Source organism: Mustela erminea, chromosome 9, assembly GCF_009829155.1.
Source record: "Mustela erminea isolate mMusErm1 chromosome 9, mMusErm1.Pri, whole genome shotgun sequence".
NCBI lineage: Eukaryota > Metazoa > Chordata > Mammalia > Carnivora > Mustelidae > Mustela > Mustela erminea.
In genome coordinates this window covers 89,201,057-89,227,993 of record NC_045622.1, presented here as the reverse complement: position 1 = coordinate 89,227,993, position 26,937 = coordinate 89,201,057, and the positions used below count along the sequence as shown (strand labels likewise).

General features: G+C 34.9%; 1 long non-coding RNA gene across 1 annotated transcript; it reads left to right on the top strand.

The window, feature by feature from the left end:
* The first annotated feature begins 354 nt into the window (after positions 1-354).
* Positions 355-20,639, top strand: LOC116598077. Its single transcript, XR_004288945.1, has 4 exons — positions 355-418; positions 2,835-2,938; positions 4,897-4,926; positions 20,556-20,639. It is a non-coding gene; the product is annotated as an uncharacterized LOC116598077 (long non-coding RNA).
* Positions 20,640-26,937: the final 6,298 nt, after the last annotated feature.

Genomic DNA, 26,937 nt, shown 5'->3' with positions numbered 1-26,937 from the left:
TCTTATTCTAGGATGTAACCTATACTCCAAGGTTATGTCATCTCTGGATAACCAATTACAAACCCAGGGATCACAATGGGATCTTTATACTCCTTTTAAGGTAGATTACCAAAGTTCCCAAGACTTGGTAATCTATATTTCTCTTGAGGACACCCGCTCTTTACTTAGCCTTTCAGAGTCTTCCTCTGGTATATGCAACTACACACTTAGATAAGTTTTGTAGGTGACCTACACTCAGATCTCTGGTACTTTTACCCTATAGCTCATTCTTCCCTTGTATATTACCTCACAAACACTATCCACCATAGCGGCCCAAACTTCCATATGCCCCACTTTGGTTCAGCAAGAACACTCTTTCCTTTTAGACTCTACTTCCTTATGTTGTTACTTAGAAAGTACCACTAGGCGAAAGTCCAATGTAAGTATGAATTTCATTTTGCTCAAGCATCGCATTTCATTGTTAACTGTGGTTCCACCCTGAAAACAATTGCCTTACCGTTTTATAGGTGCTTACAGTAGAAGGATATCTATATAATTCTCATCACCATCATAACAGGAAGCAAAAATTCTATGCCATCTACTTGCCTGGTATCTTCTGCCATAAAAATATTTATTCTAATGTAGCCAATTTTAATTCCTTTTATTTAAGGCTTTAGAGTTGGCATTATTTACAAGGAAGATCTTTCTGCCCCAAAGTGAGGCTACATTAAGGACTTGTTCTAGTTTTTAGTTTATATAGAGTTTTCCTTTTTGTTTCTTTTTTGTTTCATGTAAAGTAATACTAACTATAATGTATGTATTTTTTTCCTATTGTTACAGGATGTTGGGACATGACAGGAAATTTCTGAAAGCCAAAATTCCCCAATGGCACTTTCCAAAATGCAAAATGTCCACTGTAATAACACATACCCCCAAGAGTCTTTCTGGTATTGCTTTACTCCTTGTAATGAAACTTACAATACAATACAATCCCCCAAAACTCTATACTCCTTTCTCATCTCCTTATACTTCTTTACCTTTATTCAGCCTAGAATATCACTCTCAAACCCTCCCATAACATTTCCATACACTTATTGAGTTTCTTTCAAATACACACCTCAGAATTAGGTTTCTCTCCAGTCTTCACTTCCCCAAGATTCCTACTTGGACTTTCCCTGCCCTTTCTGTGCACATTCAGAATTCTTGTTGTTGTTGTTGCTGTTTCCTAAAGATTTATTTATTTATTTTTAGAGAGAGAATGAAGGAGATTGCAGAGGAAGAGTGAGAATCTCCAGCAGACTCCCTGCTGAGCTCAGAGCCTGGCACGGGACTCAATCTCATGACCCTGAGATCATGACCTGAGCTGAAATCAAAAGTTGTACACAACCAACTGAGGCATCCAGGCACCCCCAAAACTCTTAATTGTTGAAAATTCTTTGGGTACAGGGAATGTTTGTCTTATATATCCTCAATAACCATTCTAGCAATGAAAAATACTTCTAATTATCCTAAGCAAGCTAATTAGCAAACCCTATGGTTTATATGGATGTGCTTTTTAAAATATACAGAAGTTTACGCAAAGTAATTTGCATCTTTTTAAATTATACAATTCTATATATTTTGACAGTTATATACACCTAGGAAATCACTACTGCCAATACAAAATGTCTGTCAATTCTAATATTTCTGTGTCTCTTTATAATCCAGCTTTCACTCCACCCTTGGTCTTTAAGCAACTATGAACCTACTTTAAACCATGACAGTTTAAATTTGTTATAAATAAAATTATACGTTTATTCTCTAATTGTGTGCATATGTGTGTTTGGGACTATCTTATTTCTTCCATCAACTTAACGATTTTGATAATCAAATATCATGGTGCATATATTAGCAACTTTTTTTTTTTGCTTATTGTCCAAAAGTATTTGATTATATGGATATATCATATTTTGTGTAAAACATTTACTTGTTGATGGACATCAGTATAGTTTCCAGTTTTTGCTATCACAAATACAATTGATATTGACATTCATATAAGTTCTGTGTTTGGACAAATGTTTCTATTTCTTGAGCAAATACCTAGGATTGAAATGATTTGCTTATGGAAAGTATATCATAAATTTTTATGAAACTGGCAGTTTAACAAAGTGGTTGTTCCATTTTTCATTCCCATACATAATCAAGACAAGATCCATTTGCCCCACATGTTACCAATATTCTGTATGACCAATCTTTTAATTTTAGCCATTATAATTGGCATACAGTGGTATCTCATCTTATTTCTAATTCATTAAAATTTTTTAAATTCATTGCTTAGTGAATAATGACATGCAATTTTTATATATATTTTTATTTATAATATTTGATTTTTCTCTTAATTACCTCTATAGATTCCTGATTAAGGTATCATGTATGTTAACCAATAAATCTAGGCTTTACTCACACATACACATACATAACATATACCCCAAAATCATAACTTAAGTTATTTTTAAGGCATGTCATGTTAGATAATCATAATCATTTACCCAACAGGAGATCAGGGACTATGGGTACCTATAGTAAAGTTCTTTGACTTTGCATCAGTTCTATTCAGCTCAAATCCTGAAATAGTTACAGAATGCAGAGGATAAACCATGTATTCTAACAAGTAAGAATATGTCAGTAAATGTTAACACTGTGGACTGAATGTTTGTGTTCCCTACCAATTCCTATGGTGAACTCTAATCCCCAGTGTAATGCTCTCTGGAGGTGGAGCCTTTGGGAGGTGATTATATCTGAAGATGGAACACTCAAATGAAATTAGCGCCTTTATAATAGAGACTCTAAAGCGCTCCATATCACTTTCTGCCTAGTGAGGACTCCATGATAAAACAGCTGTCCAGGAACCAGGAAACAGGATCCACCAGAAACTAAGCCGACCAGCGCCTTGATCATGTACTTCCCAGCCTCCACAAATGTGAGAAAAAAAGTGTTGTGTATAAGTCAGCCAGTTTATGGTATTTTGATATAGCAGTTAAAGGTGACTAAAACACATAACTTATTACAAACTCTTCTTCTTAAGAACTTAGGAGACCTATCCAACTAAAGCCACCAGCAGAAGTTCGAACCAAAACCAAGACTTTCTGCATTTCCAATCTCCTTACTTTTCCTTGTGGAGATATCACAAAAAAGGATATGATAACATCAACCATTTCTACCACTTCTTTTGCTTTTATGTCATTAATAGATACTGTATCATCTTTAGGGTGATCCACTCAGAGACAGCACTCAAAACCCTCTCAAAATATCTAGCAAACTATGGTTCATAAGCTGAAATTTTTGCTTCATAACTGATTGTATGGGCATAAAGAATGGGTCTGTGAAAGGACAGCCCCCAGGACTGAGTAGCCAGATAACTGACTTGAATAAATCCATTGATAGGGCAGGGTGATTTAATCAGAGAAAAAAAGGGGGCTTAAATATAATAATGAATATATGTTGAGAAAGGAATTGTCTCATTCTTGTTTTATTGAAACCCCAAATTCTGAGCATTTAGATTGAGTAACTGAGATTATTTTAACAAGTTTGAGTTTGATAGAGATAGGTTTATGTCTCCTGCCTTCTGACAATGCAGTTAAAATAATATAAGTAGATGGGTGCCTGGGTGGCTCAGTGGGTTAAGCCGCTGCCTTCGGCTCAGGTCATGATCTCAGGGTCCTGGGATCGAGTCCCACATCGGGCTCTCTGCTCGGCGGGGAGCCTGCTTCCCTTCCTCTCTCTCTCTGCCTGCCTCTCTGTCTACTTGTGATCGCTCTCTGTCAAGTAAATAAATAAAATCTTAAAAAAAAAAAATAAAAAAAAATAATATAAGTAGAGTTCTTTGGGCTAACCATTTAGTAATTTTACCTGAATAAAGAAAGGTTATTTCAGAAATCTTTGCAACTTTGCTTTAATTTTTGTATTTTCTTACCCATACACAATGGGTACACCTTAATGGTGTACGCCTTAATTCTGTCATTTCCAGGTTATGCTCAAAGATCTTCAGAGTTAAGATAGATCTTGGGTTTAACTATCTGTCAACAAAAGTACCTGGTTTGGTTTTGTTTTTTTAAAGAAAACACATTCAGAAAAAGAGAAAAATGTTTATTAATTTTTGAAAGACTTATTTATTTGAGAGAAGGAGACAGAGAGAGAGAGAGAGAGAGAGCATGGAAGTGGGAGGGGCAGACAGAGAGGGGAATCTTCAAGCAGATTCCCCAGAGTGCAGAGTCCCATATAGGGCTCGATCTCATGACCCACAAGATCAAGACCTGAGCTGAAACCAATATTTAACTGACTGCACTACCCAGGCACCCCTAAGCTTTGTTGTTTAATTTAAAATTAATTTTATACAGTGTTTGGCTATGTTTTAAATAGGGTTAATGATCTCAACCTTAAATGACAATAACAAAACAACCTATAATGTTTCAGCATACTTGTTATCTCAGTGGATTTCCATAAATGAACTTCATGCTTGATATTAGAGAGAAACCATTAATTACCACTTCATGGGTACTTCTTATATACTGAGAGACAATATAGCACGTGTCACTCACATTTCTGTATGTCCTGTGATCACAGGCACTGACAGCCTTTTGTTTTGGCTGATCTTTTCAAGGATGTTTGCATAGCAAATAGCCTTGGAAGATAAAAATAGTGTCTCTATTTGGAAGATATATATATTCTCCATTCTTGGCAAAATTTGGACAGATGGGCAGGTTTGGCTGCAGCCAATTATAAAAGATTGTAGATTCTATGTTCAGGATTAGGAAAGAAGCCCACTTTAGAATCATGTGTGCAACACTGGAATCCTTTGTTTCTTGAATGAGTATTGATATAAGATTTATTATCTATGGACAATACATATAAATCAGAACAGTCATTTTTTTTCTGTAGGTAAATTGCATCATTCCATTTCTTGAATTGGTAAGTACAAATTAGTTTTTTTTTCTTGCTATTTTTAGAAGCATCAAATATTTATTTTTACAAGTATTCAATAATTAGCAAATATTATTATAAAAAGATAAATTCCATTTATCCCATGTATTTACTCACTTCTAGGAAGATGTTAGCTTATTCCAGTTTTGAGGCTAAATGCAATTTCTCTTTCAGCTTTATTTAGAAAAAAACGAACCATTTTAAAAAATTGCTTTGTCTTGTGAATATCTTAATGCCTGAGCTATGTAACTCTCATTTAAAAGGATAATGACTTTACTTAGAATCAATTTTTATTGCCTCTAATATAATTTAGGGAAGACGAACAATCATAAAAACGTAGAAAAGTAGCTGTGATTTACTACATTAGCTTTTCAACATTCAGCAACTGATTCTGTAGGCAAATATGAACAAGCAACTCAGTCAATGGGCCACCAAGTCCCTGAAGACTATTCCTTCAGCATTCCTTGAGTGGATACCAGTTTCTTGAATATAGCCATCCAGTTTGCGATTTTGCATGGAGGGCAAATCACAACTCCTCAAATACAAAATTAATGTGCGTGTACGTGCGTGTCTATGTGTGTTTGTATGTGACTTACCCCAAGCCTCTGTTTCTAAAGAGATTAGAAACGTACACCATATCATTATTTTCTGTTTGCTCCTAAAGAATAATATATTTAAAGATTTAGTCATATTAGGAAACTTAAATTTATATAAACTATGACTCTTGAATAGGTACACATGGCAAACATGTGGAACTTAGCACAAGAAAACCTGTTTTCATTATAGTGATATTTAAATAATTGATAACCTTGTGTGCATTCTACATGCCCATGACAGTATTGCCGGGTAATTTTCCTAAACTACAAATTAGACCAGTCTACTACTCTATTGAAAATTCTTTACTGACTCCCCATTACATTTAATCCAAATACCATTGTTAACATCATTATTGCATTCATGATTCATCCTCTCCCTTCTTTGGCCAGCTCATCTCAGCTCTATCTGCTGAGAACATCTCAAAACACCAACCTCTCAGCAGCGAGGAGCAAAGCCAACACCTAGATATTGGTTCCTAAATACATTTCTTTCTCAAAGGAACAAAGGGTCCAAGTGATAAAGGGTTCTAAACTACCAAGTGTTACAAATCAACACTAATAGTTCACATAATGTTTCAAAATGAAAAGAGGCTTAATGCCAAAGATCAAATGAAGCACAGGAGATGAGTCTTTGTTAAGAACCCTAAGGACTTAACGCAATGTGTTGTAGGCATGCACTCATACACACACATGCGCATGCACGTGCGCTCTCTCTCTCTCTCTCTCTTTCTTCTAAAAATCTTAAAGGAAGTCTCACAGAAGCCTATTTTGCTAACATAGAGATATAAGCTTGTCTCAAGAGAACTGCAGGGACAGTTTTTGTTAAAAGGGGTAAACTATTATTTGATAAGTAGAAACTCCATATTTTTAAGAGTGTCATAGTAGCAAAGCATTCGCATGGATGAGAGGGGACTGAAGCCTTTCAAATTTAAAAAATGCTACCAGGCCCCCAAATTTCCAAGAGCAGGAAGAAGATTAGATAGGAAGAATGAAACGAGAACTCATTTTCTTTTTTAACCAGAATGTCCTGTCCTTGACACTTTCAACATTCTACCTGGAAATCATCTTACTAAGGTTTACACATATATTAAGTACATGGTCTATCTTCAAAACTCCTTAAGTCAAGAATTTTGACAAATATTTTTCACTCCCATGCCAGTATTTTATCATTGTTTCCCTATGTGAAGAATACCATTTTACTCTGGTACACTATCTTTGTATTTCAACATTTTGACTATCATGTGTCTAGCTATGGATTTCTCTGTATGAATCCTAATTAATAATGTTCACTGAGCCTCTTCAATCTTTGGATTTAATATTTAATATTTATATTTAATATTCTGTGGAATATACAAAATTATCAGGCATTGTTTCTTTAATGTTGACTGTCCTATTTTTTTTTAATATCATCCAGTATTTCATTCAGACATATGTTAAATGGCTTAATGCCATGACCAGGTTGTTGGAGTTCTCAGTATTTCAAATCTAAAATTTGTAAATCAGTTTAATTTCTATTGCCCTGTTCCTGAGTTCACAGACCTTTTATTCTGCATTGTCCAATCATCTATTAGTCCATCCATTGAAATTTTTGACTATTGTACTTTTAGGTTTAGAATTCCTTTGAAAGAAGTTGAATTCTTTTAATCTTTTTATTTTTTAAATTTTTTTTTAAGAGAAAGAGAGCCTGAGTGGGGGGGGGGTGGGAGGGACGAGAGGGTTGGAGGGTGAGGGAGAGAGAATCTTAAGCAGGTTCCAGGCTTAGCACCGAGCCTGACTTGGGGCTCGATCTTATGACTCTGAGATCATGGCCTGAGCCCAACTCAAGAACCAGGCACTTAACTGAATGAGTTGCTCAGGTGCCCCAAGTTTATTTTTTTTTTTAAAGTAAACTCTATCCCCAACTTGGGGCTCAAAATACATGACCCCAAGATCAAGATTCATATGTTCTACTGACTGAGCCAGTCAGGTGCCCCCAGGTTTGGAATTTTTATTTTATACATTATTTTAGAGTTTCCATTAATCTCCTAACATTTTCTTCCATGTGGAAAGTATGACCTCTCAGTCCTCAGTCCATTAAGTTTGCCACTTTTTTCTTGAGCTCTATTTCTCTTTAGACTTGTAGACGGCAGAGTTCTTCAGGGAAAAGTAAGATGAATGTTGATCTCACCTCCTGTGTTTACCTCATTTTAAGAGCTGTTTTACTTGTCGTGTTTGTCTGCTTTTGTGTGTTTTCCAGTGCCTTCAAACAATTTGTTTGTTTGATTTTTTTCCCCAAAGTTCATATTTTTTACAGGGAGCAGGGTGAATCTAATATAAAGTACTTGTTGAAAGCTAGAAGTGCAGACATATATATATTTAAATTTTCCCCAATTTTTGTATTTTAATTTCTTACATTTGATAAATATAAAATAAAAAAAAATCTTATAGGAAGGTACTTGTCTATTTATGTGCAATGTTTTTCATAGAACACAGTCATAAAAGGGGAAATTCTGGATTAAAGATATAATTATGTAAAAGTGTATTGATACATATTGTTACACATTGCTATTTTGTTTTCCATAAAGAGTTCATGAATTTGCATTCTCCAACAGCAATCTAATGACTGTTTACTATGTCCTCATTACATTAAATATCATAATTGCATTACTCTTTCCAAATATTATAGTTAAATTATAGTTGTTAATAAAATTGGCTTCATATTAAATTTCATCTATTTTATTATTAATAAGATGAGGTTGACTTCTTGCCTTTCCTCTTTTACTGATTATCATTTAGCTAGTAGGTTTTCTAAGGTAGAACTGACTGGCCAAACCAGATATTTCACGCACACATTTGCTTTAGACAAAAGTATGCTGCTTATAATCTTGTCAAAATTGTACAATTTTCATAATCAACCCAGCTGAGAGCATTTCAGCTTGGGCTTCTAAGAAGGCATTTCATGATGGGAAACCATCCAGCAACTATAACCCAACAGCTGTCACTAGGTAACATGATTGAAACCGAAACAGTGAAAGAGTGAGAAAGTAAGGCCAAAGTTGCTAAAACTGTTACTCATATTTCCACACCTGACTAAACAGAGTAAAACAAAATCATGTTTTTGACAGGAGATGTGCAAAAAAAGAGAACACAATAAGACTTTTTTTTTTTTTTTTTTTAAAATCAAAAAAGGTTGAATCTACAGAGGACAATTATTTATTTCATGAATAAGGTTTGGTAAGTTGCCAGTGGGTTGCAGAATGCCTTAAATTATAGGATCCAGGCCAAGGAAATAAGTGTTCTAGGTGAAAGAAGCCAAAATACATTTAAAGCAATACTTTTTATCTTCAGTATGTTAACATTTAATTGTACGTACATTAATTAAACATCCAGATAGTGAACACCAACAATGTGTCAAGCATTTTTGCTTCTTAGTTTTCTATATATGATTTCAGTTAATTTTCATGCTGAAGTAACTATCAACATTATCCATATTATTAGTACCTAAGTGTAGCAAAGAAACTGAGGCCCTAAGATCCATAGTCATTTACTAATGTCACACAGTGGAATTTCAGGATTCAATCTCAAATCAGTAGCTTTTAAATTAAACCTAATAGCAACTTTATTATATGATAAATAAATACATAAAGTACAGAAATACAACTTTCTAGAAATAGACTGAACCTGCTCTTCAATTAATATATGATGACCTTGAATATGTCCTATGCATGTATAATTATATAACTATACACATATATGGGTATATATATTATGAATATATGTTTATGTGTAATATATATTTAACATTAGATACATAACTGAAATACTTCTAAATATACAAATCTGTTGGCTCATAGAATACACATGGGATCAAATTTGGAATCATAATTTAATTTTGGATGTCTTGGAAACCCTCTGCCTTACTTCACAACAACAGACCTTTCTCCAAAAATATCTGATATCTTAAGGGGAGGATTCACTGGTCCTCATAAATGACTTTGTGTCAGTGAAGTGCTGTTCCCCTACCAACATCCCTAACTAAGCATCTTCAAGTTCTTGAGGGCACTCTGCCACATCCTCTCTCTATGATTTCTGCTTAGTATCAATCTCTTAAAGCTCACAATTCTTAAAGTAACATATAGCACTGTATTTTCTCTAATCCTTTCTACTTTACCAATTATTTAGTTTTGCACTTAATATAGCAAAACATTCTCCTCACCTTTTCCTCAGATAACTTACAATTTATGTTTTCCCTACCATGTATCCAAATATAATTACTTTTATGTTTTTTTTTTCTCCTTTTCTAATTCCTCCCCTACCCATTTATTTAAAATATCATTATTTATCTTAGGTTTCACCTTTCTACTAATATTCAGATTTTCCTAGAGCTTTTAACTTTCAGCTTAAAATATCCTTAATTTTCAGTTATTAGAGGAGATGATTTGTGAACTATTCTACTTCCCACCATCTCTCTCTCATCTTCTTGTATTTGTAAGTTATATTATTCCTCCATTTTAGACCACATAACATTCATGTTCTATCTTGTCACCTCACAGACATTATTTGGTGTCTTAGATTTACCTTCAAATAGATCCATTGTTTATCCCTAGTACTTTTTAAAAAAGGTTTTCTCTGTCATATTTTGTTAACTTGAAATTTGTCCTCTGGTAGTTTCATTAACAATGACTCATGAGAATGATATTCCCCAAGCTCTTCTATTTTAAAATTGATTTGTCAGTAGCCTTTTTACTTGAAGGTTAATTTTCTTTGATATAAAATCCCTGACTCACATAGTCTTTTTGTTCATCTTTCTGTTTCAGTCTGGTGCAGGGAGGGTGATACTAACTTGAATTATTTTAAAAAGTCAAGCCGTGACACATTCTGTTTTATGCCTGCTTAATACCATAATTATTAGTGGCATGAAATTTTACTGTTAATATTTTCCCAATTAGATAATAAAATAATATGACTATGCTATTCATAGGTAATTTATTTATTTTGTCAAAAGGATTTTTTTAAAAAGATTTATTTATTTGAGAGAGAGACTGCACATACTAATGGTGGGAGAGGCCAAGGGAGAGAGAGAGGGAGAATTCTCGAGTAGATTCACTCTGAACACAGAGCTCAATGTGGGGCTCAATCCCAGAACCCTGATATCATGACCTGAGCTGAAATCAAGAGTCAGACACTCAAGAATATGAGACATCCATGCATCCCAGAGTTTTTCTTTCTTTCTTTTTTGACTCATATAATATTTTTCTTTTTTAGAGATGATAAATACTACTACAAGGTTAATTCTTGTTGCTTACTATTCTGGGTCTTATTTAAGAAATGCTAGGCTAAGTTATGCTGCATTTTAATGTTTCATCCTATGTTTTTGTACATCTCATATTGAGTCTATTACCAAATATTTTTACACATTTGTACTTCAAATTTCATCCAATTCAATATATACTTGTTTGTATAAACAAGTATATTGTGTATTAATTTTATGTCCTTCTGCCTTACAGAATGCCTATATTATTTACCTTACTTTTATCATTTATATTTTTGACTTTTCCAGATATACATATTTATGATAGGTAAATAGAGATAGTCTTATTTATTTTTAAATTGTTAATGTGCATCTCTATTTTTTCTCTTAGATGATCACATTGATTAATAAACAATATGGTGTTAAATTATAGTGGATACAATGGAATCCTTGCCTTGTTCCTGGCTCTGTGGAACTTGGTGGTGGTTAATTTTATCAGTCAGATTAGCTAGGCCTCAGTGTCCAGATGTTTGGTCAAATACTATTCTAGATGTTGTAAAGAGTTTTTTGGATGAGATTAGTATTTTAATAGGTAGACTATGAGTAAAGAAAATCACTCTCCATAATGCAATGGGCTTATACAGTCAGTGAAAGGCTTTCAAAGAAAAAAAGAAAAAGAAATAAAAGAAAAAGATGCTATTTTCAAGAGGGAATTCAGACTCCCATGTACCTTAGGACTCAGGCCTCCAAAACAGTTTTCTCCTGGGTCTCCAGCCCGCTGCTACCTGCAGATGTTGGATTCAGCAATCTCTCCACAACACTTAAATCAATTCCTTAAAATAAATCTCTCCCTTTCCTTCTTTCAACCTCTCTGCCCTCTCCTTCTTCCCTGTATCCATCTATCTATCTATCTATCTCTTTCTGTCTGGCTGTCTCTGATGTTACTGTGGTCTGAATTGTGCCCAGAAATTCAGATGTTGAGACCCTAATCCTTAATGTGATGGTACTCTGAGGTGGGGCCACTGAGAGATGATTCGTTCCCAACCACATAAATAGTTTTCTTGTGTATAAAAAAAGAAATGTTAGATATGCATGGCCTGCTCTAGGCTTTGACACCTACTGATAATTTCCTCTCTCTCTCTCTTTTTTTTAATTCTATCACTTTATCTGTGTAAGATTTAGTAAGACAATAGTCAAAGCCCAAAAATAGCAAAACAAAAATATGGGATATTACCCCATGGTTTCTATATTGCTTGTGTTATGATTTCAAATACACTTGTTTATGATTGAAGTAAGGTTATTTTGATCTACATGAGGTTGTTTTGATTTACTTGTATTTCACGTACAGTTATTTTGATCTAGGAGTGAATTATTTTACTCAGGAAGCTGTGTCAGGATGTTGTCACTGACATTTGTTTTTGTCAATAAGCACTGAGTTCAACTGATGACAGTCATCACTGGGAATTTATCAATAAACATAGGGAAGAATGGCTATTAAGTAATGGAAATTTAAACTTATTTTTTAATTTTTTAAAGATTTTATTTATTTATTTGAGAGGTTGGGGGCATAGGGAGAGGGAGTAGTAGACTCCTGTTGAGCTTGGAGCCCAACGCTGGGCTCTATCCCAGATCCTGAAATCATGACCTGAGCTGAAGTCAGAAGGTCAACCTATAGAGCAACCCGGGTGCCCTTAGATATTTAAACTTAAATATCAAGAATTTGTGAGGACTAACCAAGAGTGTTTGGTCTGTACAAGGCTACCCTTTGCTGATCTAAATACTCTCTGATGACCTTGGGCATTAACTCCTGCTGTGCAAGCCAACTGTGCCAAGAGTAATGAAAACCACAGTGTGACCCTCCATGTAAAGGTAGGGTTCTTAGATCATCTTGCCTGCTAATAACAGCACCTCCGTTCCCCTAGCACTGTGCTCTAAGAATAAGGGACTTTTGCTTTGGGTTGAACACTGTGGACATCAGCTCTTGATTGGCCAAGCCAATGTTTCTGAATATGAGCTCCTAGAAATGTACACCTCAGCTAAATTTGGACTTTATTTTTTTCATTTCCCCTTTGTTTGGGGAAACATTGTTTTGGCATATGCTACTTCTTTATTAGCTTATTAAGAGATATGATCCTGTATGTGATTGGTGTGTGAAATATTATTTTTATAAATTATAATTCCTGCAGTGAGCCTGTGTTAAATAAATGGTTGGCAAAGATCACCTCAGTTCCTGAGCATAACTTGCCTCAAATAAAACACAAATCCATGGCATTGGACTGTTCCCTGACAGTACGTGTTTCGCAGATGTCTCAGTCAGTCTTCATTCAGCTTGGGTTGGACCAGTTTATGTTTTCACACACAAAGAACCAAATGATTAGTAATCCCAGCACAGCCAAATGGGTTATTTGACTCAGTAATTTTAGACTGATAAGAAGATCTTCCATTGCAAACATAGCGTTTCTTAGCAGATAAGTCATGAAGAACAAGTGCCAAAGACATTACTTTCTCTTTTATGAAGAGATAGAATGATTAAGTGGAAATAATATATTTTCCAGTGTAAAAAACCGGATACTGATCCATTCACTGAGGTTAAAGAAGTCCTGTGACTTCTCTGGGTCCGAATTTGCCATTCTGTAAAATTGGATGCTCAGAATATCAATGATGGGGCAGGGTGACTGGTGCATTGCTTGGCATATAACAGAAAAACAACTTTTGGAGAATTGCTGTGTTTTATGCAAAGGAGAAATTAGCAATAAATAAAATAAAGGAAGGAAAATGAACTTTAAAAATGGAGTGCTTATCTTGGATTACTTTTGACTCATTCTGGAATAGACAACAATATACCCAGTAAAGCATGGAGTAAAGGAGGGATAAGTGCTCCCTATTCTTTTTACAAGTTCTTCACTAGTTAGTATCAAATGCCTAGTTTGGACCAGGAATCAGTCTCCCCTACATTTTCCTTTCCTTTCCTTTTTTTTTTTTTAATTTTTTATTTATTTGTGTTTTTTTATGTCAAGCAAATTACAAAAGAAACTGCTGTTGGTGGCAAGAGGTCAAAATAATGTAATCTAATATGAGCCAGAACTTAGACTTCCACTTCCTGTGGAAGTTTAGCAATTTTTCTTTGCTAATATTTTGACAAAGAGTGCAAACCACACAAGACTGGGAGGATGGAGAAGACAGTGATGTGACTACAAAAAAGAAAAAAAAATCTAACATTTGTGGTTGCGGAAAGGCTAGGAAATGCCTAACAATGCCAGAATAAAGATGAATTTGAGAAAAACACATGGGCTTTGATGTTGCACTCACTTTCAAGAAAGCTATTAAATGTTGGCTTTGTCAAGGCAAAAAGATAACAAATAAATATTTTATATCAGACACCTTCAATTCCCAAAGTTAAAACCAGTATTATTACATTGGCTTATAACATAAACCAAGGAAAAGATAAAAGAAATAGTCAGAAAAACTTTACTATTATGTTTTTTGTTCTGATTTGGGTGTGCCTCCTTAATAAATTGTGTCTGAAAGGAAGAACAATATTATAAATGTCCACCCACCTGACTCAGAAGACAGAGAATGAAACTCATTTATCTCAATTGCTCGATAAGCCAGAGATATTTTAGGCAGAAGTTATATACTGATGGGATTTTTGTTTATCTGATGTGAATAATAAGAAGAAAATCCTAGATGCCAGGTTTGCATACAGAAAGAAAACTGCACTTAACCATTGAAAAGACAGACTTTGGCCTGATGGTAGATTTTCAAATGAAGATTTAAGAAAACATGACTCTTTCTGAAAAATGAAATAAACACCACTATCGCAGGTAAATACTTTTTGAAGCAAAAGGGGTGATTTCTTTTTCATTGTGTGACAAGTGCGGATGAAACAGCTTAATTCAGAGCAAGCTGCAGGGATATCACTTTTGAATGGTTTGTTAGAGTTGAGACAGTGAATATTTTATAAATCTTACTGGATCTTCAAATGTCAGGTCTAATCACACTTCACTCCTGAGGTAACAATCTCTGTTAAAGAGGATGGTACTCCCAGGTGAGAAAGAACCTAGTTTGCTGGATGGTAAACAAGAGCTATCTTCTTTAAGAAACACAATTTCATTGCTCTATTCCTTTGTTTGTGAAAGAAGATCCAGAGAGTGACATTCTGCAAGATTTCTACCATAGTCAAACGATTTCAGAAACGACTACATACTATACCCCCTATCTGGGGAATCAGGAAGCCTGGTGGTATGCTGAATCTTCTAAAACGTCTTACAGTAAATGTTTCTACTTAAGAGCCTATATAAGATATTAATCCAAAGAACATAGTTCTAAAAGTATTGGCTTTTTTTTTTTTTTAAGATTTCATTTGTTTGTCAGAGAGAGAGACAGAGGGAGCACAAGCAGGGGAGCTGCAGGCAGAGGGAGAAGCAGACCCCTCACTAAGCAGGGAGACCTATGCGGGACTCGATCCCCGGACCCTGGGATCTTGACCTGAGCTGAAGGCAGATGCTTAGCCAACTGAGTGACTGAGCCACCCAGGTGCCCCTAAAAGTGTTTTCTTATGTTCAGTCCATAACACTGTTTCAGCATAAGCCCCTTTTATTTCAGAAAGTATGATTAGATAGAACACAAGAAAATGCCTAAATAAAAGTTGAATAGATTTGAACATAAAGTGAAAAATGTCTTCCTTTTCTTTAAAGCTCCAAGAATGTGTAAAGAACTGACATGTGTATGATGGTATGATAAAAGATACTGGAGATCAAAAATAAGGAACTGGGACGATGAAATAAATGTCTTACCAACACTTCGTATTTATCTCTCTTGTCAAAAAAGTCATGTTAGTGGTTTCTATTACTTAAGGGAATCTTTGTATTATAGCTAGAAAATGTGACTTTGGAATATAGTAATTTACCTAGAAGGATCATCACTGTCTCTCTAAAGGAGATTGGGATCAAAAGCACAAGAAAAAAATATTTTTAAAAAAGGGAAGCAAAAGGCTTGTGTGGGTTACAAAATGTACTGGAGGGTTAAAGTGAATTAAATTTTATTTCTTTTCAGGGAATAATTAAATTTGAATTTATTTTGCAGTATAAGATTGCCAGAGAATAAAACATCAAAGAACAGAACAATCTTTTTTTTTTTTTAAATAGGGTTGACAGTTTTTGAAGTGGCACAGAAAATTTTAGTAAATAAAGTAGACAAATAAAAAGTATATAATGAATACTTAATCATTCAGTGTATTTTATGGTTGGTTGACAGATGATAGGTATTTGGAGCTAAAATTTTGAAAGAAAAGATTGCTTTAAAAATTTAAGGAACTAGCGGGGCTCCGTAGCTCAGGGGTTAGAGCACTGGTCTCGTAAAAATTTAAGGAACTTACTAGGCAGAAATTAGAGTCCATTAAAGAGCAAGAACTTTTAAAATTAAACTTATATTCTCATAAAGATAACAGCATAGATTAAAATGGTATATTTAAGAACTAAATATGGCTTAGGATGAGTTCTTTATATTTATGCACTGTCCTTAATTAGCAATTGTTCTTGAATCTACACATGAACTAAATTTTCACAATAATACTTTATGCAATATACTGTAGGTATTATTTAAAATTTATAATTGATGAATTTGAGATTAAGATCTTATTAGGTTGACCAAACTGCATGATTCATCAGTTAAAATCAGCTAACTTATGTTGAAGTAACTAAGGGTCACAAAATGTGAGTGGTGCAAAACAACTAAAGCTTATTTCCTCTTTGAGTAACACACTCCTCTTGGGTTAGCTGTAATCTACTCCATATCATCTTTAGTTGGGATCCCATCTAACAGAGCAACTCCTACATGGAATATGCTGAAGAGAAGGAATGGAATATAACAAAGCCCTTATCCAGAAGCAGCACATGGCCTCTCTGCCCACATTTCCCTAGTCATCTCCATCTCACAGATGATGTTGAGTTATTCAGGGTTAAACATTATAATCTTCCCTTAGGTTCACATCAAAAAAGAATCAGAGTATTTGGTATTCAAAAATAAAATCTAGCCAATGGTTAGCAGTAGAAATAGGGTTAGTAGGGTTAGTATCAAGAACATTTACAATTATTTCTGGTAACTCAAGAGTGTTTTGCTTCATTTTATTTCTATTTCAATATTTTAAGCACATTATGGTATATTATTTGGTTTTATTAGATGCATTTAATATGTGTCATATGAATTAGAAATACATTGGTAAAGTATACACCAATTTCATCTTACCAATATTTTGCATTTAAAATAGAGTGAGGGGAATTTCCATTTCTATTCATGAAAGATCATCTGTAATGATAAGTACCCTCTTGTTCTAACAAACAGAAAATTGAACAAAGTATATGAAACAGGTGTTTTGGGATACTGGACAACAGCCAATGCAAAACAACAATCTCAAAGGGAAATCAACAAATAAGGTAAACCATATGATTTCTCTAGTTTACTGCCTGGAAGCATTTTCCAGCTTCAGCAAAACAGGAGGAAGCCAAGCAGAGACCAGAAGATTCATTAAGATAAGGTTACATAGATAGGTCAGGGAGAACAAGACAAATAGACTATTTTAGAGAGGAATCCTTGATTGAAAATCAATATATATGTGTGTCAGAACAGACACAAGTTGGATAAGAAAAAAATGTCAAGGAATAACAGTTGCAGAAGAGCTACAAGTTGAATAAATTTCAGTACTTATACACATCTGGGAATCATTAAACCCCCTGTAGCAATTATACAACTATGAAATATGGATATTAAAATTATACTACACAAGCATATTCTAAATGATTAATAAAATGTGAACACAGTGAGGAGTTAGGTGGAATTATTAAAACAGACGCAAACAGAATATCTAGAGATGTACAATACATATTTAAGATAAAAAATAAGCCAAGTGAGATTAAACAACTGACTAGAAATAGCACAAGAAAAGATTAGTGAACTTGAATATATAGCAGGAAAAATTATTTAAAGTGAAATACACACCACAAAAAATTAAACTGAATATCAAGGACCTGTGAGCCAATATCAATGGGACTAAAATAAATGTAATTGGAATCCCAGAAGTAAGAGAAAATAAGTATTAATTAATGGCCAAAAAAAAGCGCTAATTAAGCACAAAAGAAGAAAAAAGAAGTAGAGCATATAGTATAAATAAATGAATGAACTTTGGCTTAAAGTGGCAAACTTTTTCTCTTTACAATTTACAGGAGGTCCTAGCATTGTAATAATAGATAAAATGTATACAAATTGGGGGAAAAATACAACCTTTTTAAATTTATAGTTGGTAACATTGTTTATGCAGAACTAACAATGAAACTACAAAAATCTTCTAAGAACTAAAATGTGTACTTACCCCTTCAGGATGCAAAGTCAACATTTAAAAAATCAATATTATTTATCTGTGGTGAGCAATTGTCATGATGAAGCTGAAATAGAAAAAGAAAAGTTGATGTCCTTTACAAAAGTATCAAATATTACTTGCAATACTACCAACATAATAAAATACAGGTAAGTTTAAGAAAATACGTGGAAAGAGCCTAGATGTCCATCAACAGATGAATGGATAAAAATGTGGTATACCTATCATCTATTTATGTATCTATTTATAGATAGATATATAAATATATACGTATACACAATGGAATATTATGCAGCCTTCAAAAAAACACAAAACCTTGCCATTTGCAACAATATGGATGAAATGAGGATATTATGCTAAGCGAAATAAGTCAATCAGAGAAAGACAATTATCATATGATCTCACTAATATGAGGAATTTGAGAAACAAGATAGAGAATCATTGGCGAAGGGAGGGGGAAAAATGAAACAAGATGAAACCACAGAGGGAGACAAACCATAAGAGACTCTTCATCTCAGGAAACAAACTGAGGATTGCTGGAGGGAAGGGGGTAGGAGGGATGAGGTGGCTGGATAATGGACATTGGGGATGTGTTATGGTGAGTGTTATGAATTGTGTAAGACTGATGTATCACAGACATATACCCCTGAAACAAATAATACATATGTTAATTAAAAAATAAATAGAAATTTAAAAAGGAATGGGAAGCTACTGTATAGGCAAAGGGTAGGAGAGGAGAGAAATAATGATAAAAAATTTTAGTGGAAGAAATATAAGGAAAACTATCAGTGCAGGCTAATTCTCTCTCTTTGTAAAAAATCTTATTATTTTGTATTTATTTATTTGACAGAGAAAGAGCATGGGGGTGGGCAGAGGGAGATGGAGAAGCAGACTCCCCATTGAGCAGGGAGCCAAATGCAAGTGTCCATCCCAGGACACTGGGATCATGACCTGAGCCAAAGGCAGACACTTTACCCACTGAGCCATCCAGGGGCCCCTAATCTCTCTTTTTTTATCAGCCTTCTGTAACAAAGGAGAAAGTGATATGTTTTAAATAAAATAGAACTCAGACCTACTGTAGTGTATCAGTGAGGACCTCAGTGTTCAATAGGCTAATACTAACATTACAATGTTTTGATAGAGTTTGCAGAGTTTGCAACACACTAGGGTTCATTTTAAGGCAAATTCACTTATAGTCTATTCAAATGGATGTATCTACCCCTTGTAAATTTTTTTATGTCTACATTCTACTTTATTTGTCCTCCTCCTCTGCTGAAATCTTGGATCATTCTTGGTTTCACAGACCTTGGTAAATGTCTGAAAAATAGTATGCAGAATGAATGAATGAATAAATGAATGAATGAAAAACTAAAATTCTTCACGTCAGAATCAGGCTACCTAACTGGGAATATAGGAATGAATCTTCCAAATCAGAGGGGGCTTATGGTAGAGACACCAGGTAAAAATTAACACCTAAACTTCTGAGTTTAGTACTTCCCCATTTTGGACATTTTTTTTTTTAAGACATTATTTATTTATTTCACAGAGAGAGATCAGAAGTAGGCAGAGAGTCAGGCAGGGGAGCCTGATGTGGGGCTTGACATGAGGACCTGGAGATCATGACCTGAGCAGAAGAGAGAGGGTAAATCCACTGATCCAACCAGGCACCCCCATTTTGTGCATCTAAATCCATGTCCCTACCTGAGTTTCATAGAAAACTAGCTTCCTATGGGATATTAATGAGTGTTTTGTTAAGAAGTGATCACAACCAAGTTCAATTGGAATATTCAGATTATTAACAATAATAATAAAAGTTAGCAAGTTTCTTTGCAGCGCAAATTCTCAAACTTGTTTTTTTTTAATACTATGGTATATTGTAAATTTTTCAAGTGAGACATATTTTATAGAGCAGTGCCTCTCAAAGTTTAATTTGCCTATGAATCAATGTGGACCTTTGTTAAAACATGGATTCTAATTATCCTGTAGAAAAATATATATATTTATACATATTGACAACACTGTGGACTTGGGCATGATTTATTAAGGTAGTAGTTTTCATAAACATTGTAATCTTTTTTTTAATAAAGATTTTTTAAAAAGATTTAATTTATTTATTTAACACACAGAGAGAGATCACAAGTAGGGAGAGACGCAGGTAGAGAGAGAGGGGGAAGCTGAGCAGAGAGCCCGATGCGATGCAATGCACGGCTCAATCCCAGGACCCTGGGATCATGACCTGAGTGAGGGCAGAGGCTTAACTCACTGAGTCACTGAGGCACCCAACATTGTAATCTTTTTTACAGAAGTTCCCTGACTCATGACAGTTCAAATTAAGATTTTTGACTTTAAGATGGTGCAAAAGGGACATGCATTCACTAGAAATCATACTTCTAACTTTGAATTTTTGATATTTTCCCAGGCTAGTGATACAACGTATGATCCTCTCTCCTGATGCTGGGAGTGGCAGCAGGCCTCAGCTTGTAACCAGCTATGAGATCACCAGGGTAAACAACAATACAGTTACAACTATTCTGCTTTTTATTTTTAGCAGTGTTCAATAAATCACATGAGATACTTGACAGTTGATTATAAAATAGACTGTGTTAGGTGGTTTTGCCCAACTGGGGGCTAAAGTATGTGTTCCGTACACATTTATGGAGGGCAAGCCCAAGCTATAATGTTTGGTAGGTTAGGTATATTGAATTCATTTTTGACTTATAATATTTACTTAAGATATTCTGACTTATAATACTTTCAATTTATGATGAGATTATTGGGGAGGTAACCCCACTGTAAATCCAGATCTGTATTCCTGAATTCATACCTTGTTTATTGCCTCTTCTTTTCACCATAGAGAATTAAACCTTGTGGCAGAGGCACCAATAAGCTCACCACATCTTTGACACTGGATACAGAGCTAGACCTAATTTCCTACCCTTTCTTCCAGTTACAAGCGTCCTGGTGACTGAGCTGTCATCAGTGGAATGTGAGCCGAAGTGATATATATTTCACTTCTAGATCATGCATCTAAAAGTTCCTCAGCTCCTTTATGCTGCCTTGTTCCCACTGGCTGTCTGAATGCAGAAAATCCAGCAGAGGACTCCAAAAACAAAGGAGATGATGGAGCCAGGAGCTAGGAAGATGCAGGGCTCTTGAATCACTAATGGAACCACCCAGGAGATCCAGTGGAATGGGCATACCACATCACCATATTGTTTGATTGTTCTGTGTTAAAACATTGAATTTTGGGCACATTTATTGCAGCTCCCTACACACCTGGTCAATAAAAATGATTTGAAGTTAGGCAATATATTTTACTTTGTTCTGGGTGCACAGTAGAACACTTCTATATGAATTGGCTTTCTATGACAATGATCCAGATTCCTGGTTTTTGTTTGTTTGTTTGTTATGACATCAGACAGTTAAGCTGGCATCTGTTCTTGATTACATCTGTTTGATGACTTATTTGAGGAATATTGCCATCAGACTTTTCCATTTCTTTGCCTAACTGTATAGCGGCAACTTAACAGAAAACTAAAATGATACACTACCATAAACTAAGTTTCTTCCACAATGTGGGACAGAATAATGGATTTTTCTTTCTAAATAGTTTTCCAACTTTATATTCACACAGTGAATTATGTTCTATTATATTGTTCACCTAGTTGATTAGACCATCAATACTGCATGTCCAGTCACATTATAGGAGGAAAGAGAAATAAGGAAAAAATACTCCTTCTTAATGATGAATGAATTCATTAACCCTTTTTATAATGTAATTTAATATAGCCTAGTAGGCTTTATAAATAAATTCAACTCAAAAGGTGCAAAAATAATGAATATTGTTATGCTGGAAATAAAAAAAAAAAAGTCACTTCCATGTAGGGTTACTATATCGTTATTAAATCCAAATATAATGTTACAAAACTCCAGTGTAACTGAAAATGATCCTGAGCTATTGTTCATACTTAAATATTTACAAACTACCAAATAGCAAGTTTCATTCTAGTCTGTTGGATTAAATTTGACTCTAAATTTAAAACATCATCACAAAACCTCTATCCTTGAATTAAAACAACACTGTAGGATCTGAAAATAAATTTACAAATGTGATCAAGGTAAACAAGAGCCTTTTAAAATTTTTTTGAAAGGCTATGATATTTTCAATATTTTATTTGGACAAATTTTCTTTCTTCTTTTTTTTTTAATATTTTATTTATTTATTTGACAGACAGAGATCACAAGTAGGCAGAGAGGCAGGCAGAGAGAGAGGAGGAAGCAGGCTCCCTGCTGAGCAGAGAGCCTGATGTGGGCCTCGATCCCAGGACCCTGGGATCATGACCTGAGCCAAAGGCAGAGGCTTTAACCCTCTGAGCCACCCAGGCGCCCCAAATTTTCTTTCTTCTTTTTTATTAAAGATTTCTTTGTTTATTTGACAGAGAGAGAGAGAGATCATAAGTAGGCAGAGCAGCAAACAGAGAGAGAGGGAGAAGCAGGCTTCCCACTGAGCAGAGAGCCTGATGCAGGGCTCAATCCCAGGACCCCGAGACCATGACCTAAGCCAAAGGCAGAGGCATAACCCTCTGAGCCACCCAGGAGCCCCAATTTGGACAAATTTTCTTTCAGTATGTGCTACTCATAGATCATAGAAAATATTATATGGCTGAGGAAAGTTAATAATTGGGATCAAACATAATACTAATATGCTAGATTACTGATATATTCCCATTTTTTTCTCTGATTTTTGTTGTTGTTGTTGTTGTTATTCTCTACTGTTAGGTCTGAAATGGAAGACGATGTATGTGCTAGCAACTCATATACAATAATTTAAAAGATCAAATACTTCCATTTTGATGTATTCTCATGTGTATACATACATATAAAACTCACAAGTAATGTAAAAAGTCATTTTTTCAGAACATTAGCAGGCTGATTCAAAGAATTTTTTCCATATGCTCCCTATAATGTACTTTTTGTTAAAAATAATATTTATGTATAATGCTTGAAAATAAATTTTTCAAAAAATTCCAACAAGTAATTTAGAATTTTTCTGAGATATCTTAGATATCTCAGATATTAGATATCTACTAATCTTTCTCTAAATTTTCTCCATATAAATTAATGAAATAAATGACATTTTGGAAATTGTAAATAATTTTAAGATATAAATTTGAACAATTATTTTAATTGGAAACCAACAGGGCACCTGGGTGGCTCAGTTGGTTAGCATCTGCCTTTGGCTTAGGTCATGATCCCAGGGTCCCGGGATTGAGCCTTACAACAGGCTCTGTTCAGTGGGAGCCTCCTTCTCCCTCTCCTTCTGCCTGCTGCTCTCCCTGTTTGTGCTCTCTATCAAATAAATAAGTAAAACATTTAAAATTAAAAGAGGAAGCCAAACATTAGTTTATTTTCTCCCACTAGAGTTTAGATAATTACTATTTTAGATTTAGAAGTCTTTGATTTATTTTTTTTTCTTAATATAGTCCTAATAACCTAATTCATTGTTTGATCTACTAGCTAAACTAAATTACATTTTATGGAGGTTGGTAAAATTTTATGTCTTCAGATCCATTTTATTTCTTTATCAGCATAAAGATTCTGTAAGGGCACACCTCTACTGCTTTATAGAAGCAGAACAAGTCAAGGTAAGGAAATTGCCCGGTGACAGATAACTAGGGTGTCTGAAAGTCTACAGCAGACTGGAAAAATTTTTTCCAGCTTTTTAGACTAAAAAATTGTATTGTGTTATTTTTATAAAACTAAGGGGAAACTCTTCCTTATCATGACAATACACACACACACACACACACACACGCACACAAATTCAGAACACATGTGACCACATGTACTCCTAATTCTCTGGTTCTTGCCCATAGTTTCTCTCTCTCTTTTTTTTTTATAAATTAATTTATTTATTTTCAGAATAACAGTATTCATTATTTTTTCACCACACCCAGTGCTCCATGCAATCCGTGCCCTCCATAATACCCACCACCCAGTACCCCAACCTCCCACGCCCCCGCCACTTCAAACCCCTCAGATTGTTTTGTTTTTCGGAGTCCATAGTCTCTCATTGTTCACCTCCCCTTCCAATTTCTCCCAACTGCATTCTCCTCTCTAACACCCCTTGTCCTCCATGCTACTTGTTATGCTCCACAAAGAAGTGAAACCATATAATGATTGACTCTCTCTGCTTGACTTATTTCACTCAACATAATCTCTTCCAGTCCTGTCCATGTTGCTACAAAAGTGGGGTATTCGTCCTTTCTGATGAAGGCATAATACTCCATAGTGTATATGGACCACATCTTCCTTATCCATTCATCCGTTGAAGGGCATCTTGGTTCTTTCCATAGTTTGGCGACCGTGGCCATTGCTGCTATAAACATTGGGGTACAGATGGCCCTTCTTTTCACCACATCTGTATCTTTGGGGTAAATACCCAGGAGTGCAATGGCAGGGTCATAGGGAAGTTCTATTTTTAATTTCTTGAGGAATCTCCACACTGTTCTCCAAAGAGGCTGCACCAACTTGCATTCCCACCAACAGTGTAAGAGGGTTCCCCTTTCTCCACATCCTCTCCAACACATGTTGTTTCCTGTTTTGTTAATTTTTGCCATTCTAACTGGTGTAAGGTGATATCTCAATGTGGTTTTAATTTGAATCTCCCTGATGGCTAGTGATGATGAACATTTTGTCATGTGTCTGATACCTGATTTCAAACTTTATTACAAAGCTGTGATCACCAAGACAGCATGGTACTGGCATAAAAACAGACACATAGACCAGTGGAACAGAGTAGAGAGCCCAGATATGGACCCTCAACTCTATGGTCAATTAATCTTCGACAAAACAGGAAAAAATTTACAGTGGAAAAAAAGACAGTCTCTTCAATAAATGGTGCTGGGAAAACTGGACAGCTATAAGTCGAAGAATGAAACTCGACCATTCTCTTACATCGTACACAAAGATAAACTCAAAATGGATAAAAGACCTCAACGTGAGACAGGAATCCATCAGAATCCTAGAGGAGAACATAGGCAGTAATCTCTTCGATATCAGCCACAGCAACTTCTTTCAAGATATGTCTCCAAAGGCAAAGGAAACAAAAGCGAAAATAAACTTCTGGGACTTCATCAAAATCAAAAGCTTCTGCTCAGCAAAGGAAACAGTCAAGAAAACAAAGAGGCAACCCACGGAATGGGAGAAGATATTTGCAAATGACACACACGAAACAGGCAAACATATCAAAAAATGGGCAGAAGATATGAACAGACACTACTCCAATCAAGACATACAAATGGCCCATAGTTTCTCTTAATAAGATCACTATAGGAGCCTCCTTCCTGAGCAATCTGCTTCAACTGTGTCTACTCTTGTCCTCCTGTACTAATTACCTACAAAATAGCCATGAGGATCATTTAAAACTATAAGTGAATATCTCACTCTTATGCTCAAAATCTTCCATTTTCTCTCATTTCACTCAAGGTGAAATCAGATTCTGTACAGTGGCCTCGAAAGCCTTGTCCATTCTGTGTGCTACCCTTTATCTCTCTAACTTCTTTTCACCAGCTCAACTCATTCACCTTCTCTCACAAGTGCTCCATTGCTATCTATGTAACATACCATCTATCCTCCTGCATCAGAGATATTTCACTGGTTTACAAGGTTTTGTTTCAGGCTTGAACCCATGTCCCCCACACGTCTGCACTTTGATCACTTCCATATAGTCTTTGACCAAATATCTCCTTCTTAGCGAGACCCAATCATGCTGAACACCTTAATGAAAATTATAGCTGCACCCAGGTGACCCTCCAGATCACCATTACCTTTCCACTTCTTTTTTATTGTTTTAATTAACAGGTTTATGGAGATGTAATGAAAAACCATAAAATCTTTCCACTACAGTTTATAATTCAGAATTTTTACTATATTTACAGATGTGTGCATAACCACAATTTAATTTTAAAACATTATCATAACCCAAAAAGAAGTCTTGGGTCCACTTCCAGTCATCTCCTATTCCCAAGTCCAGCCCTATACACTATATTAAAAAAAATTGTTTAAATTTTGTATCCTTTTGCATGTGGGTGAGAGAGAGTGGGGGGAGGGGCAGTGGGAGAGGGAGAAAGAGAATCTCAAGTAGGCTCCACACTCAGTGCAGAGCCTGACATGGGGCTGGATCTCACCACCCTGAGATCATGACCTCAGTCCAAATCAAGAGTCAGATGCATAGCCAACTGAGCCACCCAGGAGTCCCTATACATTTTTTTTAATTCATTCACCAATTGATGGAATTTGGGTTGTTTCTACTTGTTAGCTATCACAAACAATGACGTAATGAACATTAATATATAAGTTTTTGTGTGGACATATACATTCATTTTTCTCATACTCCAACATCATCCATCACCTTTTTACATGGCATAAATGTACTATCATCTTCTATTTCTTTCTTTATTTATATTTATTTATTTATATTTTATATATATATATTTATTTATCTTCTATTTATTTATTATATAAGTCAATTATCTGTTGACTTTCACCAACTGCTAGAATCTAAATTCAAGAATTTTTGTTGCTTCTACTCAGAGTGCCTAGAATAGCTCTCAGAATATGGCAACAACCCAAAATGTTTGTTGAACGAATAAAGCAATGTTCAGGTGTACTCACGTAGTTGTATATTTCTGTTTCTAGGTAGGACATTTTTAAGTAGCATATTTCTTCATGCTTCCACATTTTCATCAAATATGTATTTGACCTCTTCTGCACTGTAGGAACCATTTTAGGACTGATGT